Consider the following 14956-nt stretch of genomic DNA (forward strand, 5'->3'; position numbering starts at 1 on the left):
GTAAAGCTGGAAAAAGTAATATGGATTTTACATTTAGATTTTAACTTTCTTGTATGTCACTTGTACAAAGATTTTTATAGAGTGCTATTTAGCTCATGGAAAAAAATGGGAAAAAATCCAAATATTTAACTATAAGAGAATTTTTGCTAAGCCACCTTTATAAGTATAATGAAATACTTATTGTATAATCTTTAAAAATAAGTAAGCAGAGTATATCAATATAGTAAACAAAGGATCTACAAGAGAGTATTGAGTGTAAATCACAAAATCGAAAGATGATGTACATATACAAATTACAACAGCATAAAAATGTGTTCATGAATTCAGAAAAATAACTGGAATTTAGCTAGATGGAATTCATTGTATGTATTTCATCTGTAAGTTTATGACAAAAACAGTTTTTAAAATAAAACATTTTTGTGTTGCAAATTTTTTAACTTTACATGAATGTATAGATAGTTTATGCAATTTGGAGACTTTCATAACTCTCAGATAATATAATAAGGAGTACATAAAAATAAAAGGTAGTGGGTGGTTTTTTTTGAATTTTATTTAGTTTATTTTTTTATATAGCAGGTTGTCTATTAGTTATCTATTTTATACATATTAGTATATATATATCAATCCTAATCTCCCAATTCATCCCACCACCACCACCACCACCACTACCACCCCCAACTACTTTGCCCCCTTGGTGTTCATACATTTGTTCTCTACATCTGTGTCTCTATTTCTGCCCTGCAAACAAGTTCATCTGTACCATTTTTCTAGGTTCCACATATTGCATTAATATACAATATTTGTTTTTCTCTTTCTGACTTACTTCACTCTGTATGACAGTCTCAGGATCCATCCACGTCACTACAAATGACCCAATTTCGTTCCTTTTAATGGCTGAGTAATATTCCATTGTATATATGTAATACATCTTCTTTATCCATTTGTCTGTGGATGGGCATTTAGGTTGCTTCCATGTCCTGGCTATGGTAAATAGTGCTGCAGTGAACACTGTGGTACATAACTGTTTTTGAATTATGGTTTTCTCTGGGTATATGCCCAGTAGTGGGATTGCTGGGTCATATGGTTAATTCTATTTTTGTTTTTTTAAGGAAACTCCGTACTGTTCTCCATAGTAGTAGTATCAATTTATATTCCCACCAACAGTGTAAGAGGGTTCCCTTTTCTCCACACCCTCTTCAGCATTTGTTGTTTGTAGATTTTTCTGATGATGCCCATTCTAACTGGTGTGAGGTGATACCTCATTGTAGTTTTGATTTGCATTTCTCTAATATTAGTGATGTTGAGTAGCTTTTCATGTGCTTCTTGGCCATCTGTATCTCTTCCTTGGAGAGAGGTCTATTTAGGTCTTCTGCCCATTTTTTGATTGGGTTGTTTGTTTTTTCAATATGGAGCTGCATGAGCTCTTTATATATTTTGGAGATTAATCCTTTGTCCATTGATTCATTTGAAAATATTTTCTCCCATTCTGAGGGTTGTCTTTTTGTCTTGTTTTTAGTTTCCTTTGCTGTGCAAAAGCTTTTAAGTTTCATTAGGTCCCACTTGTTTATTTTTGTTTTTATTTCCATTTCTCTAGGAGGTGGGTCAAAAAGGATCTTGCTGTGATTTATGTCAAAGAGTGTTCTTCCTATGTTTTCCTCTAAGAGTCTTAGAGTGTCCGGTGTTACATTTAGGTCTCTAAGCAATTTTGAGTTTATTTTTGTGTATGGTGTTAGGGAGTGTTCTAATTTCATTCTTTTACATGTAGCTGTCCTGTTCTCCCAGCACCACTTATTGAAGAGACTCTTTTCTCCATTGTATATCCTTGCCTCCTTCATCATAGATTAGTTGACCATAAGTACATGGGTTTATCTCTGGGCTTTCTATCCTGTTCCATTGATCTATACTTCTGTTTTTGTGTCAGTACCATACTGGCTTGATTGCTGTAGCTTTGTAGTATAGTCTGAAGTCCGGGAGTCTGATTCCTCCAGCTGCGTTTTTCTTTCTCAAGACTGCTTTGGCTATTCAAGGTCTTCTGTGTCTCCATACAGATATTAAGATTTTTTGTTCTAGTTCTGTAAAAAATGCCATTGTAATTTGATAGGGATTGCATGAATCTGTAGATTGCTTTGGGTAGTATAGTCATTTTCACAATATTGATTCTTCCAAACCAAGAACATGGTATATCTCTCCATCTGTTTGTATCATCTTTGGTTTCTTTGATCACTGTCCTATAGTTTTCTGCATACAGGTCTTTTATCTCCTTAGGTTTATTCCTAGGTATTTTATTTTTTTAGTTGCAATGGAGAACGGGATTGTGTCCTTAATTTCTCTTTCTGATCTTTTGTTCTTAGTATATAAGAATGCAAGAGATTTCTGTGTATTAATTTTGTAACTTGCAACTTTACCAAACACATTGCTTACCTCTAGTAGTTTTCTGGTGGCATTTTTAGGATTCTCTATGTATAGTATCATGTCATCAGCAAACAGTGACAGTTTTACTTCTTTTCCAATTTCTATGTCTTTTTCCTCTCTGATTGCTGTCGCTAGGACTTCCAAACTATGTTGAATAATAGTGGCGAGAGTGGACATCCTTGTCTTGTTCCTGATCTTAGAGGAAATGCTTTCAGTATTTCACCATTAAGAATGATGTTTGCTGTGGGTTTGTCATATATGACCTTTATTATGTTGAGGTAGTTTCCCTCTATGACCACTTTCTGAAGAGTTTTTATCATAAATGCGTGTTGAATTTTCTCAAAAGCTTTTTCTGCATCTATTGAGATGATCATTTGGTTTTTATTCTTCAATTTGTTAATATGGTGTATCACATTAATTGATTTGTGTATATTCAAGAATCCTTGCATCCCTGGGATAAACTCCACTTGATCATTGTGTATGATCATTTTAATGTGTTGTTGGATTCTGTTTGCTAGTATTCTGTTGAGGACTTTTGCTTCTATGTTCTGCAGTGATTTTGGTCTGTAATTTTCTTTTTTTTAGAGTATCTTTCTCTGATTTTGGTATCAGGGTGATGGTGGTCTTGTAGAAGGAGTTTGGGAGTATTCCTTCCTCTGCAATTTTTTGGAAAACTTTGAGAAGGATGGGTGTTAGCTCTTCTCTAAATATTTGGTAGAATTCACCTGTGAAGCCATCTGGTCCTGGACTTTTGTTTTATCGAAGATTTTTAATCACAGTTTCAATTTCATTGCTTGTGATTGGTCTGTTCATATTTTCTATTTCCTCCTGGTTCAGTCTTGGAAGGTTATACCTTTCTAAGAATTTGTCCATATCTTCCAAATTGTCCATTTTATTGGCATAGAGTTGCTTGTAGTAGTCTCTTAGGATGCTTTGTATTTCTGTGGTGTATGTTGTAACTTCTCCTTTTTCATTTCAAATTTTATTGATGTGAGTCCTCTCCCTCTTTTTCTTGATGGGTCTGGCTAAAGGTTTTTTAATTTTGTTTATCTTCTCAAACAACCAGCTTTTAGTTTTATTAATCTTTGCTATTGTTTTCTTTCTTTCTATTTCATTTATTTCTGCTCTGATTCTTATGATTTCTTTACTTCTACTAACTTTAGGGTTTTTTTGTTCTTCTTTCTCTGGTTTCTTTAGGTGTATAGTTAGATTGTTTATTTGACATTTTTCTCGTTTCTTGAGGTAGGATTGTATTGCTATAAACTTCCCTCTTAGAACTGTTTTGCTGCATCCCATAGGTTTTGGATCATTGTGTTTTCGTTGTAATTGTCTCCAGGTATTTTTTAATTTCCTCTTTGATTTCTTCAGTGATCTCTTGGTTATTTAGTAACGTATTGTTTAGCTTCCATGTGTTTGTGTTTTTTACGTTCTTTTCCCTGTAATTGATTTCCAATCTCATAGCGTTGTGGTTGGAAAAGATGCTTGATATGATTTCAATTTTCTGAAATTTACCAAGGCTTGATTTGTGACCCAACATATGATGTATCCTGGAGATCGTTCCATGTGCAGTTGAGAAGAAATTGTAATCTGCTGGTTTTGGATGGAATGTCCGATAAATACCAATTAAATCTATCTGGTCTGTTGTGTCATTTAAAGCCTGTGTTTCCTTATTAATTTTGTATCTGGATGATATGTCCATTAGTGTAAGTATGGTATTAAATTCCCCCACTATTGTTGTGTTACTTTCGATTCCCTCTTTTATAGCTGTTAGTAGCTGCCTTGTGTATTGATGTGCTCCTATGTTGGGTGCATATATATTTATAATTGCTATATCTTCTTCTTGGATTGATCCCTTGATCATTGTGTAGTGTCCTCCTTGTCTCTTGTAACATTCTTTATTTTAAAGTCTATTTTATCTGATATGGTATTGCTGCTCCAGCTTTCTTTTGATTTCAATTTGCATGGAATATCTTTTTCCATTCCCTCACTTTGAGTCTGTATGTGTCCCAAGTCTGAAATGGCTCTCTTGTAGACAGCATATATATAGGTCTTGTTTTTGTATCCATTCAGCGAGCCTGTGTCTTTTGGTTGGAGCATTTAATCCATTCATGTTTAAGGTAATTATTGATATGTATATTCCTATTACCATTTTCTTAATTGTTATCGGTTTCTTTTTGTAGGTCCTTTCCTGCTCTTGTGTTTCCCACTTAGAGAAGTTCCTTTAGCATTTGTTGTAGAGCTGGTTTGGTGGTGCTGAATTCTCTTAGCTTTTGCTTGCTTTTAAAGCTTTTGACTGCTCCATCGAATCTGAATGAGATCCTTGCTGAGTAGAGTAATCTTGGTTGTAGGTTCTTCCCTTTTATCACTTTAAATATATCATGCCACTCCCTTCTGGCTTGTAGAATTTCTGCTGAAAAATCAGCTATTAATCTTATGGGAGTTCCCTTGTATGTTATTTGTCATTTTTCCCTTGTTGCTTTCAATAATTTTTCTTTGTCTTTAATTTTTTTCAATTTGATTACTATGTGTCTTGGTGTGTTTCTCCTTAGGTTTATCCTGCCTGGGATTCTCTGTGCTTCCTGGACTTGGGTGGCTATTTCCTTTCCCTTGTCAGGGAAGTTTTTGACTATAATCCCTTCAATATTTTCTCGGGTCCTTCTTCTCTCTCTTCTTCTCTGGGACCGCTATAATGTGAATGTTTTTGTGTTTAATATTGTCCCAGAGTTCTCTTAGGTTGACTTCATTTCCTTTCGTCGTTTTTTCTTTATTCTGTTCTGCAGCAGTGAATTCCACCATTCTGTCTTCCAGGTCACTTATCTGTTCTTCTGCCTCAGTTATTCTGCTATTGTTTCCTTCTAGTGTATTTTCCATTTCAGGTATTGTATTGTTCATCTCTGTTTGTTTGTTCTTTAATTCTTTTCAGTCTTTGTTAAACATTTCTTGCATCTTCTCGATCTTTGCCTCCATTCTTTTTCTGAGCTCCTGGATCATCTTCACTATCATTATCCTGAATTCTTTTTATGGATGGTTGTCTATCTCCACTTCATTTAGTTGTTTTTCTGGGTTTTTATCTTGTCCCTTCATCTGGTACAAAGACCTGTGCCTTTTCATTTTGTCAGTCTTTCTGTGAATGTGGTTTTCCTTCCACAGGCTGCAGAATTGTAGTTCTTCTTGCTTCTGCTGTGTCATGGGTGTTTTATATAGCCATCTTGATCAAGGGTCAGTGACCATGGCCTGTGCCAAATTCAGCCTGCTGCCTGAGTTTTTAAGTAAAGCTTTATTGGAGCACAGCCATACCCATTTATTTATTCTCTGTGTATGACTGCTTTCCAGCTATGAGGGAAAAGTTGAGTACTTGCCACAGATACCATTGGGCCTGAAACCCTAAAATATTTACTATGTGGCCCTTTATAGAAGAAGATGCCATCTGCTAATCTCGATTACTGGTTGAGTTGATATGAATTAGAATCTATTCTCACTCACAAGATTTCCATTTAAACAACAGCTATCAAGGAAAGACCCAAAACTGCTTCAAATTATTTAGGTTTATGTCTGTAAAGAAGTGTAACTGATTGATGATAGGCTGAAGAAAGTCTGGGAAACAACAATGACAGTATTTTCAGAGTTGAGAAATTTTAGAGCAATGGCTTTTTTTCTAAGCAAAGTATACATGAGTGTACCAGAGCTATAAGACCTGAATTTGGAGTAAAAGTGAATGAATAGAACTCAAGTGATAGTCTGGGCCACCTGGGCCCTACTGTCAACGTTCCTCTAAAAGCTTTTTATTTTTCGTGCAAGGCTATTTTGTAAGAAGCTATCTTGTAGGAAGCTATGTTCTCCTAGGGACAAAAAATGTTTTTATGGCAGCATTAAGTTAAAATCTGTGAATTTTCTGAAGGTGTCAGAGCAAGAGTGAGTCTCAGGAGAGTCTAATAAACAGTAAACAGGGTGAACTGCAAAGTCTGCTTCTACAGAAGTTGTCCATACTTGCTGGTTTTCTGTTTCTTCTGCTACATCATCCAAGTCCTTCCCACCTTCCCCCTCCCTCATTTCTGGAAAGATGGTTTTCTGTCTTGGGTTGCAGGTGACTTGTTCCAAAATGGTTTTACATTTTAATTCCTGGAATAGGCCATTAAGAAACTTCATACCTGACTGTCCCTTTGTCCTAGAATTTTGGAAAATGTGTCAGCCTGCTTCCAGAACAATTAACTCTGTTTTGAGGTCACCTCTTTGGATACAATTTCAAGCTTTTATGAGAGAAATGAAGTTTACCAGTTTAGTAGCTAGAGAAGAAAATTAGTCATTTTTAGTAGTTTCTGCAGTGAAGCAAAAGTCACTTTCTGAACTCTTCTTTTTCTTAGTGATCACAAGTAAATCTGTATTAGTAACATGATAGAATTCTAGAACACTTCCTGTATGCTATGTATATACTTCCTATACACTGAATACCATTTACTATATACTAGAATACTAGAATGTAGGCTACTTACTATGCAGATACACACACACATGCACACGCATACATTCACACGCATACATGCACACACATGCAATGTGGTTGACAATGACCCCAGAAAACGTGACACTGAGGACAAGAGACCTGAGGAGTTTGAGCTTTTTAACTCAGTGAGGATGCTTTGATATCTCTTTCTCTCCCTTCTGTGCCTGTCCTTATCTTTTTATCCTCCTTTGTCACTCTGTTCCCCAAAGCATCCCCAACCCAGCAGCTGAGTGCTCACACCAATTCTCCTATGACTAAAGAAAGTTTTCTGATTATTTTATTAGTATATTTTCTGATTAAAGTATCAGTGACTCAGGTATGATCCCTCTCAAGGATATTTACATTAAAAGGACCAAGAGGAGAGGGCAAGGCATTACTGAAATAAGCATATTTCTAGTAGTTGCATTTCCACACCATAGTGCCTGGTGGGGAAGCTTTTTTTTTTTTTTTTTTTGCATGATTGTGGGGAAAGAGGTCTCTAACATGTCCCTCAGATCACTATACCCAAGATCTTTTTTTTTTTTTAATTCTTTGGGAAATTTGTATAAAATTGGATATTTTTTTCTTAAATATTTGGAAGAATTTATTGTATTTGTGGAAGTATTTTTTTTGAATTTTATTTTATTTATTTTCTTATACAGCAGGTTATTATTAGTCATCAATTTTATACACATCAGTGTATACATGTCAATCCCAGTAGCCCAATTCATCACAACACCACCCCCATCCCACACTGCTTTCCCCCCTTGGTGTCCATGTTTGTTCTCTACATCTGTGTCTCAGTTTCTGTCCTGCAAACTGGTTCATCTGTACCATTTTTCTAGGTTCCTCATATATGCGTTAATATATGATATTTGTTTTTCTCTTTCTGACTTACTTCACTCTGTATGACAGTCTCTAGACCCATCCATGTCTCTACAAATGATCCAATTTTGTTCCTTTTTATGGCTGAGTAATATCCCATTGTATATATGTACCACATCTTCTTTATCCATTCACCTGTTGATGGGCATTTAGGTTGCTTCCATGACCTGGCTATTGTAAATAGTGCTGCAATGAACATTGGGGTGCATGTGTCTTTTTGAATTATAGCTTTCTCTGGGTATATGCACAGTAGTGGGATTACTGGATCATGTGGTAATTCTATTTGTACTTTTTAAAGGAACCTCCATACTGTTCTCCATAGTGGCTGTATCAATTTACATTCCCACCAACTGTGCAAGAGGGTTCCCTTTTCTTCACACCCTCTCCAGCATTTGTTGTTTGTACATTTTCTGATGCTGCCCATTCTAACTGGTGTGAGGTGATAACTCATTGTAGTTTTGATTTGCATTTCTCTAATAAATAGTGATGTTGAGCAGCTTTTCATGTGCTTCTTGGCCATCTGTATGTTTTCTTTGGAGAAATATCTATTTAGGTAATCTGCCCATTTTTTGACTGGGTTATTTTCTTTTTTAGTATTGAACTGCATGAGCTGTTTATATATTTTTGAGATTAATCCTTTGTCTATTGATTCATTTGCAAATATTTTCTCCCATTCTGAGGGTTGTCTTTTCGTCTTGTTTATGGTTTCCTTTGCTATGCAAAAGCTTTAAAGTTTCATTAGGTCCCATTTGTTTATTTTTGTTTTTATTTCCATTACTCTAGGAGGTGGATCAAAAAAGGTCTTGCTGTGATTTATGTCAAAGAGTGTTTTTCCTATGTTTTCCTCTAAGAGTTTTATAGTGTCTAGTCTTACATTTAGGTCTCTAATCCATTTTGAGTTTATTTTTTTGTATGGTGTTAGTGAGCATTCTAATTTCATTATTTTACATGTAGCTGTCCAGTTTTCCCAGCACCACTTATTAGAGAGACTGTCTTTTCTCCATTGTATATACTTGCCTCCTTTGTCATAGATTAGTTGACCCTGGGTGAATAGGTTTATCTCTGGGCTTTCTATCTTGTTCCATTGATTTATGTTTCTGTTTTTGTGCCAGTACCATATTGCCTTGATTACTGTAGCTTTGTAGTATAGTCTTTGTAGTATAATCTGAAGTAGTATAGTCTGAAGTCAGGGAGTCTGTTTCCTCCAGCTCTGCTTTTTTCCCTCAAGACTGCTTTGGCTATTCAGGGTCTTTTTTGTCTCCATACAAATTTTAAGATTTTTTGTTCTAGTTCTGTAAAAAAATGCCATTGGTAATTTGATTTCATTGAATCTGTAGATTGCTTTGGGTCATATAGTCATTTTCACAATATCGATTCTTCCAATCCAAGAATATGGTATATCTCTCCATCTGTTGCTATCATCTTTAATTTCTTTCATCAGTGTCTTATAGTTTTCTGCATACAGGTCTTTTGTCTCCCAGGTAGGTTTATTCCTAGGTATTTTATTCTTTTTGTTGCAGTGATAAATAGGAGTGTTTCATTAATTTCTCCTTCAGATTTTTCATCATTAGTGTATAGGAATGAAAGAGATTTCTGTGCATTAATTTTATATCCTGCAACTTTACCAAATTCATTGATTAGCTCTAGTCATTTTCTGGTTCCACCTTTAGGATTCTCTATGTATAGTGTCATGTCATCGGCAAGCAGTGACAGTTTTACTGACTCTTAACTCCCTCCTCCCCTCCCTTTCTGTATCTACCTTCCTTAGGTGCTGAGAGCACTTACTCATGAGCCCAAAAAAAGACTGCAATTTGAGGCACAGCTCCCCCCACCTCCAGGCATGCATCTTCTAGATCTACAAATGTCCAGAATGACAAATGCAATGCAAGGAAGATCAGCCAGCCAGCTGGTGGGGAGGTCATGGCTCTACTTTGCTTTCTTCTACTCACACCATCTCTAAAGAAAGACAGAAAGCATCTGGGAGAACCACTGACTGAACCAGATCAAAGAATTCATTACCGAGGGCCCATCACTGGGCAGATAAAGCTCAAGAGAGGAGCTAGAGTGAGGGAGATGCGAGGACAGAGCTTGAAAGTGAGAATGTGCTGGAGAGAAAAGGTGACAAGCATCAGAGCTGGTTCAGGGCCAAATGCTGAAGTCAAGGTTATTTGGAGGGTCCTCAAGCTGGCAGTCCCTTCCTGGTGCTAGCCTGGCCTGCCCCAACTTGGTCCAGACCTCTCTCATCTTTTCCCTTCAAAAGATACCTGTTCTGAAATAACTTTCACCCACCCTCTTTTTTTTCTTTCTTTCTTTCTCTTTCTCAGGTCCTGTCTCTCTCTTTTTCTGAGAAAGGAATCTGTGCTGAGACTTTAGTGAGTAATAATGAATCAGTTAGTTGACTTTCTCAAATTAAATATTTGCATTTTAAAAGGAGCCAAAGAAAAGGTAGAATTTCAAAGAAAGCTCCCTGAAATTCCACCCCACCCTCCCGTCCCCATGCTGAGCTGTTCTTGCTCATAAGTGTCTCTATCTCTTCCTCTCAGGATCTTTTTAGGGAGCACAGTAATTTAGGGCTACAGAAACTATAACTTGTTCTTGTGTGCATTTGTGATACCTGTGAAGGCTACAGAAGTTGAACCCTAGATTTATAAATAGCATTAAAGTTATCTTTTTAGTGACTTTAAGCTGATATTTTGTTTTTGGTTTTTGGTCTGAATCCCTAATCCAGATTCTCAGTAGTATAGTTATATGAGTTAGTTGAGAACAGGAGTGGGGAAACACACAAAGGGAAGAATCAGTGGATGGTTAAGTTTTACTAAAAAAGTCTTCTGGACCCCAGTTTGAGGGAATCAGTTGTGTCATCTGCTCTTAATATAGACAGATGGCTAGACAAAGCCTCTCAAGCCTGTTTCTTTTCTCCTAGTTACCATTAGTCTCTTGATGGCAACTCCCATAATCGCTGGGGGTTTTCCCATGAAGCGAACCTAGTAATTGAGAACACATTGGATGAAAACTTGTTTTTTCTCTCACAACAGTGGGCGGAGATTTCATAAGGGATAACATTAACTATGGATCTCCTATACCAAACCTCCACACTCATGCCCGTAGAAGGAGTTGTTTTAAGCTATTTTTAGATTTGTTTAGAGATTGGGAATGGACCAAACAAGGTATTGATCCACTCCCAAGGGGAGTATTTCAAGGGGGAGAAAAAAGTTAGTCAGACCATATTTTATGGCACTTGCTTTATAATAATCAACATAATGATCACATAAATATGTATGATACGCAAACACAAAGAAGAGTCATCAAACAAGTAGGAGGCTGAGAAGAGATTGACATCTGTGCTTCTGATCCTTTCCTCTGTGCCCCATTGTCAGGAACGTTTTGTAGGTCATTATTGCTCCTCAGCCTCTTAACTGGGCCATACCAGGTCCTCCTGGTTGACAGCACAGGCAGGTAACTAGTTCCTCATAGTATAATGTGAAGCAAGGGGACATTAGCAAATTAAACAGAATACTTAGCATACTTGGAAAATTTTCACTAAAATAAAACAAACCTTTGTTGATTTTTCCATCTGACTTAAGATTTCTGATAGTTATTCTGCCCTCCCCTCTCTGTCTCAGTCTATAGATAGAACTACCCCATCACTGTGAAAGCAAATCAATATTTACCTCCATTCTATGCCAGGTGCCCTGAACTCACATGTTGATGAAGCACAGAGAAGAGTTATTGTTATCTATCTAGTTTTCAGGTCTAAAGATGGTAATAGCACCAGCATGTCCTTCTATTAGAGAGAAGATATAAAATATGTATTAAACATCAAAAATCTTTTGATTACTTTCTAAACACCCTCAGGAATCAAACCACCTGCAAAAGACCATCAGGCCCAACTCCATTGAAAGTTGTTTCTTGACAAAGGAATTTGTCACTTGCTTGTGGGGGTCATTGATTTCTGTCATGTAGTTTCAACATCAAAATCATATCATGATTTTCTTCTCATTAGCGCAAGTTCTCTTTCTAAAGATATTTCCTTTGATGTACCCACTACTTCTGTCTACAAGTTGTTTAAACTTTTAGTCTTTATTCTTTGTCATTCTTGCATAGCAGGAAAGGAAATCTTAATTGCTGTGTATTTACAGTCGATCTCTAGACTGTTGGTTTAATTCATGCATCAATTCAATAATTCATTTGATAAATTTGATTAAAGTCACACTTGTGCCATGCACCTTGATAAGGATCCAAAAATTGAATAAGACATTTTGGAAATAGAGACTGGTGATAGTTGCACAGCACTGTGAATATAACTAATGCCACTGAATTGTATACTTAAAAATGGTTAAAATGGAAAAGTTTATGTTACATGTATTCTACTGCAATAATAAAAATGCTTCGCTCCCAAAATTGAATGAGACAGTCCTGGTCCTCCCACTGCACAGAGTTTAGTAGGAAAGACCAACACATGCAATAAAGAGTCCTTGGTGAGAAGATAGATGTATGTAAAGGGCATGCTGGATGGAAAGGAGGAAGGAGTGAATTAAATTTAACATTTCATTTATTTTTGTTTTATTTTTTAGTGGTGGTGGTGGTGATGACTACAAAAAGTCCTCTAGAGCTGAGGCTTCAAAGGTGAGCAATTCTTCTCCAGAAGCCAAAGGCTCAGTCTTCCCTCAAACACTGGATTCGACCATGCAGGCAAGAACATTTGGATAGCAGTAGAAACCTTGGGTAGATTAGTCTTTTTTTTTTTAAGATTTTTTTTGATGTGGACCATTTTTAAAGTCTTTATTGAACTTGTTACAATATTTCTTCTGTTTTATGTTTTGGTTTTTTAACCCCAAGGCATGTGGGATCTTAGCTCCCTGATCAGGGATCGAACCCGTACTTCCTGAATTGTAAGGTGAAGTCTTAACCACTGCACCGCCAGGGAAGTCCTATGGGTAGCTTAGTCTTAAATCCAGTACTTCTTTCTACTATCATTAACTCATCCTACCCAGGGCCAGATTAGAGTGAGACAAGAAAGCCATCTAGGATGCAAAATTTATGGAGCTGTTAGCTCTTACAGCCTATCAAGTGCCAACTCTGCACTTGCATGGCCCTGAGAAGGAGTGACCTCCCTAAATGTCCACAGCTTCATTGTAGTACTTAGCATTCTGTTCTTTAGTTGCCTGTTTTCTCGTAGACTATAGACTGTGTCTTGTTCATCTTTGTATCCCCTGAGGCTAGTACAAACTGCAGCGCATAGAAAGCACTCAATTAATGATGACATGTATTTGTGAGTATTTTTAAAATAAATAAATGAATGACCATTCTTCACCACATACCCTAAGGACAGTGTCTTCAGCCTGTGTCTTCTCCTCAGCTCCCATCTCTGTCCTGTCAAATTGAAGTTTTTTCAAGGTTCATGCTCCTTGAAGGTCTCCCAGTAGATACTTCCTCTGTGCCTCTGGAACCCTTCCCATCTTCATCTTTTTTTTTTTTTTTCAGGCTTTGTTTTTCTCTCCTTTTGACTGATTTTGAACAGTTGCTCTGTTTTCAAGTCTATGGTGTTTTCCCTTGGGTCTAATTCACTGCTGATACCACCCAATTAAGTTTTTATTTTGGATATTGCATTTTTCATCTCTAGAGGTTCCATTTTGTTCTTTTTTAAAAATCTTCTATTTATCTCCTCACTATGTTTGGATTTTCTTTATATCCTTGAGCATATGGAACATGTTTATAGAACATGTTTCAATGTCCTTGTTCACTAATTTCATCTTCACTGTCATTTCTGGATCTCTTTCTACTACCTGATGTTTCTCCTAGACACAGGTCACATTTTCTTACTTCTCATGGCTAGAAGTAGAAGACAATCCTCACTATTTTCTTCATACACTTTCTTCAACCTTATTTTCTTAAAGCACATCTGTCTTTTTCTTAATGATAGAACTTCCCTCTCTTCTTCACCAAGTGCATCTTTTTTTCAATCCCTTCCTCTCTTAGGTCCAGGAAGAGTGGTTAGAACTGACTTTGCCACACTGTTGTCATGGTCCACCTGCACTGTCTCTTTTGACATACACAGAATGTACTTCTAAAACTCTCTCCTTTTTCTCTTTGATATGTCTCTTCACCTCCTGGATACTCTATCTTCCTTTATAGAGGTTTCTAGTATCTGATTTTTGGTTTCCTTTTCCTGATTCCCATGTCCTTTCCTATTCCTTCTGTTGCCATACTCAATGCTGACTTTAGCATCATATACTTAGGGATCCTTTCAGCACCCTGGGGTCTCATTTCCTCTCCTCAAAAGCCTCAGAACCAACACAGCCTGGAATCCTGCTGCCCAGGAGTCCTTTGATCCATCCACACTTCACACTCCAAAACTTCTTCCACAACACTTATAACATGTGTTCCTACTCTATTCTTAAATTCTAAATACATCTTCATACTCTTCACTTCTAGCAAATTATCTTACCTTTTACTTCACGTAGAAAATAAAAGCCAAATGTGAATTCCCACTACCTCATTCATCTCTAAATTTAATTTCTCTGTACCTCTATTAATATTCTCTATCTTTGGGAATATGAACATTCTTATTTCTTAAGTAATGCCTTCCATCTATGCCCTTGAGCACATCTCCATGTATTCTCCTGAACAATGCTCCTGAAAACATGTTCCCTTCCTCTTATACCTCCTGCTCACCTATAGCTATTTAATCCCTCAAATAGAGGTATGCTTTATTCTCGGTATATCAGTAATAGCTATCATGCAATGTGCCTTGATATATGCCTACTACTTTGCCAGGTGTTTTTCCTGTATTCTCTCCTGTACTGGGGATGCACCTCAGTCTAGAAGCTCAGCTGTGAAACCTCCAACTCCAGCTATGGCACATTAGCTTATCAGGGTAATCTTCCCGTCAAGTACTTCTAGGAAATCTGGATGAATATATTCCTAAAAATGTGTTTGAAGGCTTTAGAGAACAATAAAGCCAGTGAGGACTTCAGGGCCTAAGATCCTGGAGACATGGGAGCCCAGAGAAATGAGTCCAACATTTAAAGCCTCCTTTTCTTTGATAGATCGCCAATTCTAAAGCAACAGCTGAGAGGCTAAGAAGTAGTTAGAGTTCAGAACCCACCTAGAAGGAGGAGCCCCAAAAAATATACTCCAGAATTTTACCTTAACTCCAGAAAGGATAGACCAGACCAG

The 14956-nt window shown here is 36.8% G+C and overlaps 1 long non-coding RNA gene across 1 annotated transcript in view; it reads left to right on the plus strand.

Moving 5' to 3' along the window:
• The window catches only part of LOC132439347 (uncharacterized), a 30423-nt gene extending 17574 nt beyond the window's left edge, over window positions 1-12849 (plus strand). Inside the window, exon 5 of the long non-coding RNA XR_009522342.1 lies at window positions 12352-12849. This is a non-coding gene — a long non-coding RNA (uncharacterized lncRNA). The remainder of the gene's footprint in view (window positions 1-12351) is intronic.
• The last annotated feature ends 2107 nt before the right edge of the window (window positions 12850-14956 follow it).

Source organism: Delphinus delphis, chromosome 1 (assembly GCF_949987515.2).
Source record: "Delphinus delphis chromosome 1, mDelDel1.2, whole genome shotgun sequence".
Classification (NCBI taxonomy): domain Eukaryota; kingdom Metazoa; phylum Chordata; class Mammalia; order Artiodactyla; family Delphinidae; genus Delphinus; species Delphinus delphis.